Here is a 13,169-nt window from a genome sequence, read left to right on the forward strand (position 1 = left end):
AAATACCCCAATAAAGTGTTCATTGGACAATTCCACTATGTCCTCTGAAGCTGTCACTCTATTCCCATTTTTATCCAACAATGTCATTCTCCCACAATCATTTCTCCTCCTACTGGCCATATATTAAAAAAATTCCCTAGGATTTCTTTGGATCTTAGTGCCAATCTCTTCTCATATTCAAGTTTCATCTTCCTTGCCATCCAATCACTCATCTGACCTGTGTCTTATACTCTTCATGCATCTGCTCTTCACCTATCTCTTTATATATCTCTTCAATAGCCTCTTTTTCACATGCAGTTCCTGTTTAATATTGTTTGTCATCCACTTTACACCAAATTGTGTCCTCTTCTTCACTTGTGGAATAAAGCTTACTATTGCTGCTAACAAATATCCCATTACAATTTCCCAAGCACTAATGATATCCCAGCCTTCCAATTCTCCCTCCATGAAACTTCCCCAAGTTGATGTCTAAGACTATTATAATCACCTGCCTTATAATTCCACATATGTTCCCATTCTTTGATATTCCTGCATTATCTATTCATCTTCCAAATCAAAACCACATGGTCACTCTCTCCAACTGGTCGGAGAGAGAGAGAGAGATGTCATCTGTTATTATCAACTCTTCTGATACTATGAAAAAGTCCAAAATTCTTGAACCTCTAGTCCCCTCTATTACATGTTGCTAAGACATTTGTCCCTCAAGAATTCTAGAAATTCCATTCCCTTATTGTTACATGCATCTTTCTCTCCCCAATTTATACTGCTGTAGTTAAAATCTCCCATAACAAATCATTCTACTTGCATTTGCCAAGCTCAACTCTATAAAAACATCTGGTCCCCATCCTCTGTACTCCTTAGTTTGTAGCAAAATCCCACTATATATCCCTTCTTGCCTATGTCACATCATATGCTTCAAAATCATTAGTATCACTGCCTTCCAAACCCTCCACTCTTAGAGGGCATAAGTTGTCACTGATCATAAGCAGTAATCCATCTCCATGCTTTTCTTTCCTATCCTACCAAAATAGGCTATACCCTGTGACCTCTATTCCTGTTATTATATCTTCTTCTGTCAACCACGTCTCAGTGATCCCAATAATCTTTGGTCAGGCTGATGCTGTCAGTGCTACCAATTCCTCTCCTTTATTCAAGATAGTCCTGGCATTAGTATAAAGCATAAAACTGCCACTATTTCTATACCCAGCATTATCCTCTTCTAGATTCCACTGAGCTTGGCATTACCCGATGTCATACCCCTTCTCCCAAGTTAAAATCTGGGAGAAAGAGGGCCCTTTCCCACAAAAGGCCACCCCTGCTACCATCCACCTTGGCCAGTCTAATTCCCTGTAGTGCCACACTAACTAGTTCAGAACAGCAATCTCTCCAGATGCCTATATCCTTCCTCATTCAAATGCAAGCAGTATACAATTCCTCTCTGTCGTCAAATGTTCACCAAGCATCCACATATTCCAATCCTCTCTTCCAACATATTCTAGCTATTATGTTATTCAATATTACTGCTCTTCTGTTAAGCTCATTACTATCATACCTAGGCAACATGCACACTATCTTTCCTCTCTGTCTTCTTTTGTACTACCTCAAGCAAGAATCCCATATCTCTCGCTGGCCAATTTACATTACCTCTGAAGTCATTTGTTACCATCACAATCATCTTCGCCACCCATTCACCCCTTTTAATTACCATAGCCACACTTTCTATCGTTTCTCCCGGCAAACACTTCTTTTGCATCCTATCTTGCACACCTCAGATCACTGAGTCCCCATACATTACACCACTTACCACCCTGTACATCGATTGCTCCCATACATCCTTCATTCTACTGTTTCCATTCTCTCCACTTTATCATTCTCATAACTCTCTCTCTCTCTTTTCCATTGTTCCCATTCTCTCCTCTTCTATCGTTCCCATACCCTCTCTCACTCCCTCTCTTCCACTTATCCTATTCTCTCCTCTTCTATTGTTCACATAACTCTCTCTCTTCTATTGTTCCCATTCTCTCCTCTTCTATCGTTCCCTCTCTTCTACTGTTTCTATATTTTCCTCTCCTATCATTCCCAAACCTTTCTCTCATTCCCTCTCTCCTACTGCTTCTATTCTCTCCTATCATTCCCAAACCTTTCTCTCATTCCCTCTCTCCTACTGCTTCTATTCTCTCCTATCATTCCCAAACCTTTCTCTCATTTCTACTCTGATTCGCCTTGCATACATCTCATCCATTCTTCTAATATCATCTTTCATACTTCTCATCCCATTTACAAGATATTGCCCCTCCTCTTTAAGCGCATCTATCCCTCTCTGCAAGTTAGTCACTCTTACTCGCCATTCATTTAACGAATCAAAACTATCTCCATAAACTACATAGTCATTCAAGCCTTCCACACTCCCGACTCTTATTTTCTCACTCATACCTCACTCAACATTCTCTCCTATCACAATCTTGTCTCCCGCTTGTCATTCTCTGCTATCACACTACTCATCTCCCGACACTCATTTCACGTCCCTGAAGCAACTAGATCCGTTATAGAAATATCCAATTCATTGATTTCGTCCCACTATCTGCATTTTGCACATAAACGCACTCCCCCCCTCTCTCTCACCTGCCACATACGTAGGCAACACATGATAGATGACAGTTCTGGTGCACAAACTTTCAGGACAATTCCAGAAATGACATCAGGGCCAGATTTTTTGTGTCTAATCTGGACAGCATATTTCTGATCTGTTTCTGGCAAAAGGATATATAAGGAACATTGTATGTTGGGTGCCTGGAATGTTTGGAGGAGGGGATGCATTGTCAGTTATTCATAAATTGGAAGCAAAGTGTGCTGCCAGGAAGTTGGCATTTTCTATAGGTGATGATGCAATAGAGCCATCTGGGTATTATAGGGGAGAGAATGTTGGGCAAAATTATCAACCAACTGCTTTGCTGAGAGACCAAAAGGCTCAGCTTTTGTTTGTACAGGATGCTAGTTCCCTGCTTTTTGCTCTTTCAAACTTTGATTTGGAACAGCGATTCTTTTTATCTCCGTCAGGCTTGAGTACAAGCTCTAAAAGAGGATGCAGTTCTTGATTTGAACCAGTTATGGTATGTTTAGATTTTTAATTTGTACAGCCTTGTTAGGAAATGGCATTTCAGAGTCGTGTGGAGAATGTGTGTTTCTAGGCCAGTGAGAATTACTTTAGTGATAAGTTCAGTGCATATGTTTGGATTGGAAGGCTGAAAGCAATAGTCCAACCATGACAATGAGGCATAGAAGTCACAGAGGGTGTCCCATTTGGCATGTTTTATAATCTCAAACTATGAATGAAGGAAATTAGCACTAAATTGTGATCACAATTACCTAGGGGACACACTACATTCATTGTGGTATTTGTAAGGGTTGTTGGTGAGGAAGAGCTCGAGGTAGTTTGGGAAGTAGTTTGAGTTATCTAATATTCTAGTTGGCATCTCAACAAGCTGTGCAAGTTGTTAGTTACTGCAAATATTTCAGGATCTCTGCCAGGAAAACCAATTGGTGTTGTGGACATTTGCTGTTTGGAAAGTGGGACTGAAGAAAATCAATTTTTAAGGAGAGGAATTTAAAGAGCCTAGAGTGGTTTGTTGCACGAGGAAAGTGACAGACAGCAAATGAATTTGACTGAGTTGGGAAGGGATACTTTCAACCAAAGTAAGTCAAAGCAGAGCGATTCTAGGTTGGGTGCTCTCTTGTAAGGCCTGTCAAGCAGATGTATGCACAGATGCCACCCTTGGATCGAAAAGAGTTAGAGTGTGCAGTTTGGAAGGTTGAGATGAATACTGCTGGACAGAGGTGAGATTTGAGTTTCTGCCAGGAACAGTAGGTTGGTATGCACCCACTATAGATGCAAGTGAAGAAGAGGTAGAATATTGCAAAAATTAGTGTACAATATTGATAATACAGATTTTCTTCGATTACTTTTAGTTCTGGAATGCAAAAGGGGAAAAAATGACAAGTATCACTGGAAATTTTTCTATAGGAGAAATAAAGTAGAAGAAAGGATGGAGTTTTGTGTCAAGAACAATTTCTTTATTGTAAATACTTTCAACAACATAAAAGATCATACATGTTGACTTCACCAAGCAGCGAATATAAAGAAGTCACGTAGCTCATAATCAGAGAAGGGGATTACCGATCATTTTTCTGAATGTATATTTCTTCAAAGCTTCAATTCCAAATAACATAATCTAAAATATTAATAAAAGTTATGCTAAAATAGATAAGCTTTTTAATAAAATAAACTTAGACTTAGGATACATGAATTTATTGACTCACTAAAAAGTGGAATTGTATTCAATATACCGGAGATGGTCAAGTCATCGACCTTCTTCTTTGTACCTTTATATGATAGGAGAATGGTTTTAATCCTCTTCTGAACAACAGCCACTTCCTTTTTGGTGAGGCAGTTACTAATCTACCCATTCTGAACTCGTGTATCATTTTTCCCGAGTCAGCTTGTTCTTTTTATAACTCCATTATACCTGAATACAAACTGGGGTGATGCTTTCCAAACTACTTGCTGGAATCGGTTAAACCCTTCGCTTAGGTTGTTCATCCATTGTTGATTATGAAAGCAGAATAATATTGGTTTCACAGAGTACATGGATAACAATGGGGTGTTGAATGCCTTCTTTCCCATGATCTTTGGGCAGATATATAATTCTAATCTCTAAGTAAACAAACATTGTTCAGATATCATTGCAGACCTCTTCCCTCAATTCCTTGAAGGTATAGACGTCATCAACTGGGACAAACACTAAAGCCAGTAGCATAGATAATTCGCCCTTTAGTCGACAATCTTCAGGGTTATAGTTTTTATAGCCCCTCAACCTGAATCCTTCTGTACAAAGATTGGGATAAGTGGAAAAGACAGCAAGAGACTGTTGAATTTGGCAACACAGCACTTAAACTATTTATAATGGCCAATTCGAAGTCACATTACTCAAGTTGGCTGCATAATATCAATTGCAAAATCATGGGCTGAAGACGAAATGCTATGCAAAATCTTAGTGTAGCAATTTTGTTCTTTATTTGCTAATAAGGCATAAATCAATGGAATACATAGTACACTGTCAACATCTTCTGGATTCACTCTAGGCCTTCTTAGTACTCCCAGAACAGTAAACATTTGCACAAAAATACTGGGGCAGACTTTGAACGTACCATCAAGAAACCACTCTTGACTGTTCATTAAAAACTATAGATTTTCTTTAGTTCCAAACACAATATCCATATTTTCATGACTTTCTTCATTGGTATAGGAATCATACAGAAGAAACGTTTTGCTCTCAAATATACCCTCATAAAAATTAAAAATATAAATCTCATAAACATACATTTCGAAAAAAATATACATTCATAAAAATGGTTGGGACCAGAGAAGGGCTATCGATTAGCACAACACAACCTGGAGCTGACTAGAAAAGATAAAGAATTAATGTTTTCTGAAGTTAAGTTGAAATTAAGGGCTAAGAAGAAGCCAAGTGACTACTGGAATTTATTTAAATCTATACTTGTTTAATAAAATGTTTAAATGAAGCATTCAAAGCAGAATGTTGAAAAGAAGTCAAACTGTGGATATGAAAGAGAATTAGTGAGAAGTAATGAAATATACAGCAATAAAAAAAGTAAGCTGATTAAATCAACAAGAAAAAATATTATATCATAAATGCCTGTCAGAAGATATTACAGAGAGAGAAAGACAAGAAAAATGAAATGTCAAGCAAAGCAAAAAAAAAAGAATAGACAGTTGAATGCAGATTTTCAGAGACAGACTAGGAACATAAATAAAAACATTTAAACAAGTGCAAGAAATCTAAGAAAGTAGCATTATAGGCAGTACAACAGATTTGTTTACAAAGATAAATTGAAGTTACAGGAAAGTTTATTCCTAGATTAAGAATACTAAAAAGTAATTGGAGAAAACGTTTAATGGAAGAAGTGAAACAACGATGTAGAAATATAGGAAAGAATTTGTGAAAAAATTATTAATATTGGAAAGAATTTGAAAGGAAATAATTTGTTAAGGAACCTATAATAATGAAAATTGAGGTGATATCGGCAATAGAACAGTTGTCAGCAGGAAAATCTCCTTGAGCTGATGAAATGACAATGGGATTGGTCAGAGCACCTGGGGAAAATTTGGTGAATATATGAACTGAAAAAATAATTTCAGTTAAGAAACCATTGGAACACATCAATATTCATTCCCCTTTCCCTCAAAAAAAGTCAAATCCCAGGAATGTGAGAATTACAGAACCTGGAGTGTCCATGGGTGGAGAAAGGATTTTTTATGTAAATATGCAAGAGAATTTGACGTTACCTCAGATGAAGTTGTTCAATCTAAGTCACAGCTCTGGAAAAGATTTCAATGCAGTGGAATGGGGGTAGCATTGTTCCGGTACATAAAGATAGCTCCAACACTTAAGTAGCAAACTACTGTCCCATTCATATATCAGGAATAGTTGTTAAAGTATTAAGAAATGTTAGTTAAAGGCAAAATTCAACAGTTACTGGATATGGATATTAGGTTGCAATGCACAGCAAAACTTTGTAAAAAGCAATTGTACTAATTTTCTTGCATTTTATAATAAAGTGAGAGCACATCCATGGTAATTGTGTAAGAGTGTGGTTTGTAAGGATGTGCAGACTTGACATCTTACATGGAGAATGGTGAATGAGTGGAATTAATTTCCAAATTAGTTTTGAGTGCCCTGACAGTGAATGCATTTAAAGAAATGTATGGATGGTTTTGTGTTTATGAAAGTTTGTTGAAAGTTTATTTTTCACTTGGTTAGACTATAATAAACTTAGTTTAATCCTTTATCCAAGAGCAAACAAAGTTTGTGCCTGAAAGTATCTTTAGGACTTGGGTAAGGTAGAACAACACCGGGCAACTCGTTGCAAAGGTGGAGTAAGATAACATCACTCCTTTCTCTGTATCTCCCATAATGCAAAATACATCTCCTTGTGGATATGTATAATTTTACGCAATTTCAGGAAGGGCCACTAGTTTCGACCTATATTGAGGTCTCTTCAGTGGGAGCCAAGCCCAAGTGGAGAAGCATTAGCAAGGTTATCTCTACCTACAGGAGTTGCCAAACAGTATGCAACCTTTTTATTAAATTACTCTGGATTTAGAGGAAGATGTTGAAAGTTTATTTTTCACTTGGTTAGACTATAATAAATTTAGTTTAATCCTTTATCCACGTGTTAGCAAACAACATTTGCACCTGAAAGTATCTTCAGGGGTAAGGGTAAGGCAGTACAACACCAGGCAACTCGTTGCAAAGGTGCAGCAAGGTGGCACACCATCTGGCAATTCCTATAGGTAGAGATGACGTTGCTAATGCTTCTGCCTGGTATTTCCACTAGGGCCTGGCTCCCACTGAAGATACTTCATTTTATGAGGTCTCTTCAGTGGGAGTGAGTGGGAGATCACTTCTTGAGCTGTCTCTCTTCACTGTGTATTGCTTAATTAGTGATAGCCTTGGGCCAGCAATCTCTAATTGCTCATCAGTGGAGATTGAACTTCCACTCAGTCTCCAAGTTAGATTGGGCTAAAACAGCCTTACCTACTCCCTATATGGGAATAAATAGGCATTAGTTGATTTTTTATTTTATTTTTTGTATTATGCCTGCATATGAAACACTGGAAAAAGTTATGTTGGGGAAGGTTAGGGCCTAAGAAGGAGAGGAAGATGAATCAATTAGATGAATAAGAAAGGAACTTTCCACTATAAACTTACAGCTGCTGGAAGAAGTGACTGAGTGAGATGAAGAAGCTATTGAAACAGAATTACCAAAAATCAGAAAGGACTAGATGGCAGGTAATAACAATAAGAAAGAATTACCTGAGAAAACATGTAATGCAGAGGATTGTAGGTTTGAAAATGTGGGATGGCAGTAGCATCAGGGAACTTAGCCAAATATCCCCCAATTATGTGGGGGTATAACCATGTGTTCTTTACCTGAGAGACTGTTATATGTAAAATTACAAAGCAGTTTATTATGATGAACTGCACAGCCAGCAACGCTGTCATATAAGAATTTTGACGGAAAGATGTTATCAGTTCATGAGAGATAAACAATGATTTTTGAAAAAAGCAGTATGATTTTATACCCATAGTCAGAAGAATAGGCATTATATGGATAAGCAGCATCATAAAGTAGCAGGAAAAGTTGTAGAAGGTATATGAAGAGCATGGTCATCAGCAAGCCCATGAGTATATAGAGCACAGGCAAGAAAGGTGATCTGTATAATAAGGAAGAGAAAAAGCTAATTATGACAAAATGATTGCTGATAAGGCAAAAGGAAATCATAAACAGTTCTTTCAGTTGTGAATGAATTGAAGAAATGACAGTGGAGGGATGACTTATGATTACTGATTCTAGGGAGATAATAGAAGAAAAGCAAACAAAAGTGTAGTTACTGAGTGTACCACCAGATGGAGATATTGCAATACCAGATGAGATATTGACCAATATGAAAATAGATATCAATGAATTTGTGGTGTTATGAAATTGCAGAACTTTAATGGAAATACAGCCATGGTATTAGATAGGATATGGGCCCTCTATTATGAGAATGTGCAAACAAATAACGGTGCTCCTCTCTCACCAAGCTGTTAATTTCAAACTTCAGTTTTGGGAAGGTGCCAGTGGAGTAAAAGGAGGGCAGAATAGTTCCATTACATGAAGGAGACCAAGACAGAGGTGACAAATTGCAGGACTGTCAGCAGCTCAATAGTATTGAATAAGGTCTTGGAAAAATTAGTAGTAAAAGGCAGAATTCAGAACTGGGTGAACAGGAATTTGATATTCTATTGGGACAGCATGGTGTACCCCTTCTACGAGTATTGCCGTGAGGTGCTCTAATAAATTATTAGATACAAGTTCTGTTCGCTACAAACTTGATATTAACTAGGTCTGGCTACTCACTGATGAGACCTCAATAAAGGTCGAAACCGGTCTGGGTAGTGACCTTCTCTCATAATGTGAACAAAAATACAGTTCCTAGGAGCTAAGTTCACATTATGGGCAAATATCAAGAATAGTGATCGGAGCTTGCTCCACTTCTACCACGAGTTGCCCCAGCTTGCACTACCCTTTGGGATCAGTGCTTCAGTATCCAGGTATTTGCTTACGCTTGGAATCGCCGAACTTTATATAGTTTCTATTATATTCGGCATGAAACTCTTCCAGTTTCTTATTCGGCTAAGAAACTATATGGGATGTAATATCCCTTAACTTAAACAAGTTATGTCGCCGAATTGAAGCCTTTGGCTCTTCACATATCTATTATTTTAATGGCTAATATAGCCTACTTTAGTAGGCTATATAAGCCAAGAGTTTATTTTCTATGTTGTATTTGAATGTTAATAAAATCATATTAACTCTTAGGTATTTTGTTTTTACTTTATTATACACTGAACGATCACTTTATTAGGAACGCATCCCATTTCGCTAAATGAAGAGATGTTCTATTAAAGTGGTGACTCAGTATATGTAGTAAAGGCACATATTGTTTTGTGAAATTTGTTTCAACATTATGAAATTCCTGACATGTACCTTCAAGGTGTGTACAGGATATAATATTACTACATGAAAAATTTACGTCATTTCCAACTTCCTATCTACACTTTTCCTCCAAATCAATTCTCTTACCGGTCAAGACTCCTCATTATCAGATCTTATATTTCTATCTTCTAAGGAGGCACTATTTACTGTATCAATCCACCTATATCTTGATCTGCCTCTGAGTCTTTTTCCTGAAAAGCTGGCAAAGAACAGTTGTTTTATTAATCTTCCTCTCCCATTAATATTTTCCCTTTTGTTTAAGTGACTATATCACCTGAGATTAGCTCTGCTAATACATTCCTGGATGCTAGTGATGTCAAGTTCTTTCCTAATATCCTCATTTTTATATGATATTGTCATGATGCCATCTATTCATGCCACTAATCTTTCTCAGGACTCTTATATCAGTGATGTAGTCTTTGGTCAAGTGTTTTACTTCTAACCCAGCTCTCAGATCCATAAGTCAAAATTGGTTTGAACTGTCTTGCATACAGCTAATTTAGTGCTTTGACTAATTTCTTTTTCCATATAAATTTATTCAGTTGACTTCCTACAATACCAGCTTTGTTGATTCTGTTATCTATTTCCTTATTTAATTTACCATCTTCACAAAACATTGTGCCCAAGTAGATGAAATATTTTACTTGTTCTATAGATTATCCATTCACAATGCAGTTGATATTTTCAATGCTTCTGCCTATTTCCATTTTCTTGGCCTTGTTGTTGCTGACCTCCATACCATATCTATTACAACAGTTATTCAATTTAGTCAGGGAATATTGCAGACTTGTAACAGATTTATTTAGAAGTATAACACCATCCACATAAAGCAAAGAGCTGACATCTCCACTTTCGATGTTAGGTCTAATATCACCTTCCTTCATAATGTGATCCATATAGATAATGAACAGAGGGGATAATGTACATCCGTGTCTAACACTACATTTAACATTCACCAATCTTGATATCAGATTTAATACCACTTTGATTCATAATGTGATCCATATAGGTAATAACAGTGGAGATAATTTACATCCCTGTCTAACACTAGATTTAACATTCACCAATCTTGATATCAGATTTAATACCACTTTGATTCATAATGTGATCCATATAGGTAATAACAGTGGAGATAATGTACATCCTTGTCGCTCACCTAATTTGATATCAAACCATCTTCCTGTACCTCCTTCAATTCTAACTGCTGACTTACAGCTTAAACATAAATTATGTATTGCTTGATATAATGTCCCATTTACACCATATAAATGTTTCATTTTGAAGAGCTTTTCTTTTGGAATCTTATATGCATTTCCCAGATCAAATCTTCCTGCACTTCCCACGATTCCAACTGCCATGCAACTCATATCAAGATTAAGTATTGCTTAATATAATGCCCCGCTGACACCATACAGCTGTTGCGTTTTGAATAGCTTCTCTTTGTATATGTATTATGCACACACACACATATATATACATACACATACACACACATACTTTCATTTCATTTCGTATATATATGCATAATTTTGGTAAGGGTATATACTGTATATATAACGTATGTACCAGGTCACAATGTAAAATGTATTTTTTATTGTGGGTGTGGTCAGAAATATTTGAAATATATTGTCTGCAGGATATTCCTGTTCCCTAAATCTGATAATTATTTCTACAGAAAAGTGAGCTTAAAATATATACATAATTCCAAAAGTGCAGTACGAAGTAACATGCAAAGTGAAACCATCACGATCATCTACAGAAATCTGATCAGAGGGTACTTTAATTTCTATAGGAATAATATAAATTTGTTTATTCATTTAATTAGTTACTGCGTTCTGAGTATGCTATGTGGATGATGATTGAGAGTTTGCTATTTCGCCACATCCTGAAGCTGCTCTATCTTCAAGCTTCCAAAATATGCAACCATATTCACTGAACATGAAATTCCCCATGAATAAAGAAAAGCTGAGTAAATTAGCTTTCTGAACATCCACATAACCTGCTCTCCATCTAGCAATTCTTGTAGAAATGCTTATACGTTGGCTATACATAATTATTAAATTATTTAAGGAATTCACAACGTATACTGGAATATAAATTAAAATAAACTTTAATAAATACTATAAAGTTGTTTATTTATTTCCATTTAATTCTCCAACATTGCCTACCACCCCCAACACACAGCAGTTTGGACATTGCAGAAAGAAGAAAAGCCACAACACCCAGAAAAAGGTATGTGTAAATTTCTTCCTTTATGCTACATACATTTATTGGTAAATATACATCTACAATGCCCTAAGAATCCGTGAGTAAAAAAGCCAATGACATTTAAACAGGGGCACTCCTAAACAGAAGCAGGCAACATAGCTGTAAATGGAAAACTTTAATAAATACTTCCTATATTTCGGCAATGTCACATTGCAATCTTCATGGGGATATACAAATATGACACGTGCACACAGGAACTACAAAAAGCAAATGCGGAAGAAAATAAGAAACTACTGTTGTTCCTAAAGTCCTAATGGTGCCCCATAGTGGACTATGTTGGGTTGTTTTGGCCGTTTGGTTGATGTTCTCATGACGTAAGTCTCCCAAATTTGGAGCAGCCTCATGCACCCAAATTTGTTGAAGTTTGGAACACTTTTTTAGAGCTGAGGCTGATTTAGTGAATAATCTTTTGTGCTCGAACTTGCTGCAATGTATTACTTTGGATTTCTTTAAAATCTATTCTATGCCAGGTATCCAGAGAATGGTCTGCAAGCCCAGAGTGGCTATACTGGTGAAACAGAATGTAGTCTTTGTGTTCTGAAATAGTGATATTTACTTCCTGCCTATATGGCCAAAGTAGGACAGTTTACAGCTGCAAGGGACTTGGTACACCCCAGATAGGTCCAGGCGAAGTGGTTTGTATTTGGTAGAGCAGATAAGAGATGCCAACTTTTTATATAGTTTGTAACAAGAAGTCAGGTCATATATTTTAAGGATTTTGGTTATTTTTTCTATTTTGTTTGGCAACGAAAATGTTACAAACAGAAGGGACAGCCATGGGTTCATCACTCTCCCTGCTCTCGGAAATTTCCTTCCAATATCTCAGCCCTATTTCAGTTCACTATGAACTCGGGCTATTTTGTTTGGCAACGAAAATGTTACAAACAGAAGGGTCAGCCATGGGTTTACCACTCTCCCCACCCTTGGCCAACTACTTTATGGAGAATTTTGAAGAGAAAGCCTTAACCTCTGCCCCACAAAAACCCAGTATTTGGATTCATTACATGGAAGATGCGTTCGCTATTTGGCCACATATCTCAGACACTCCACTTCTTAACACACTTAAACAACCAACAAACATCCCAGAATCCTATTCACCTTGGAAAAAGAGGAAACAATAAAAACCTCCCTTTCCTAGACACTCTAATCACTTGCCAGCCTGATGGATCCTTGGTGTTCTCTATTTGTAGAAAACCCATCCATACAGGCAGATACATTCACCAACTATCCCCTCTCACAACAATATGGGGTTATTAAAACACTATATAACAGTGAAAAAT

Source organism: Typopeltis vanoorti, chromosome 12 (genome assembly GCF_054136105.1).
Source record: "Typopeltis vanoorti isolate ZY-2024b chromosome 12, IOZ_Tvanoo_1.0, whole genome shotgun sequence".
Lineage (NCBI taxonomy): Eukaryota > Metazoa > Arthropoda > Arachnida > Uropygi > Thelyphonidae > Typopeltis > Typopeltis vanoorti.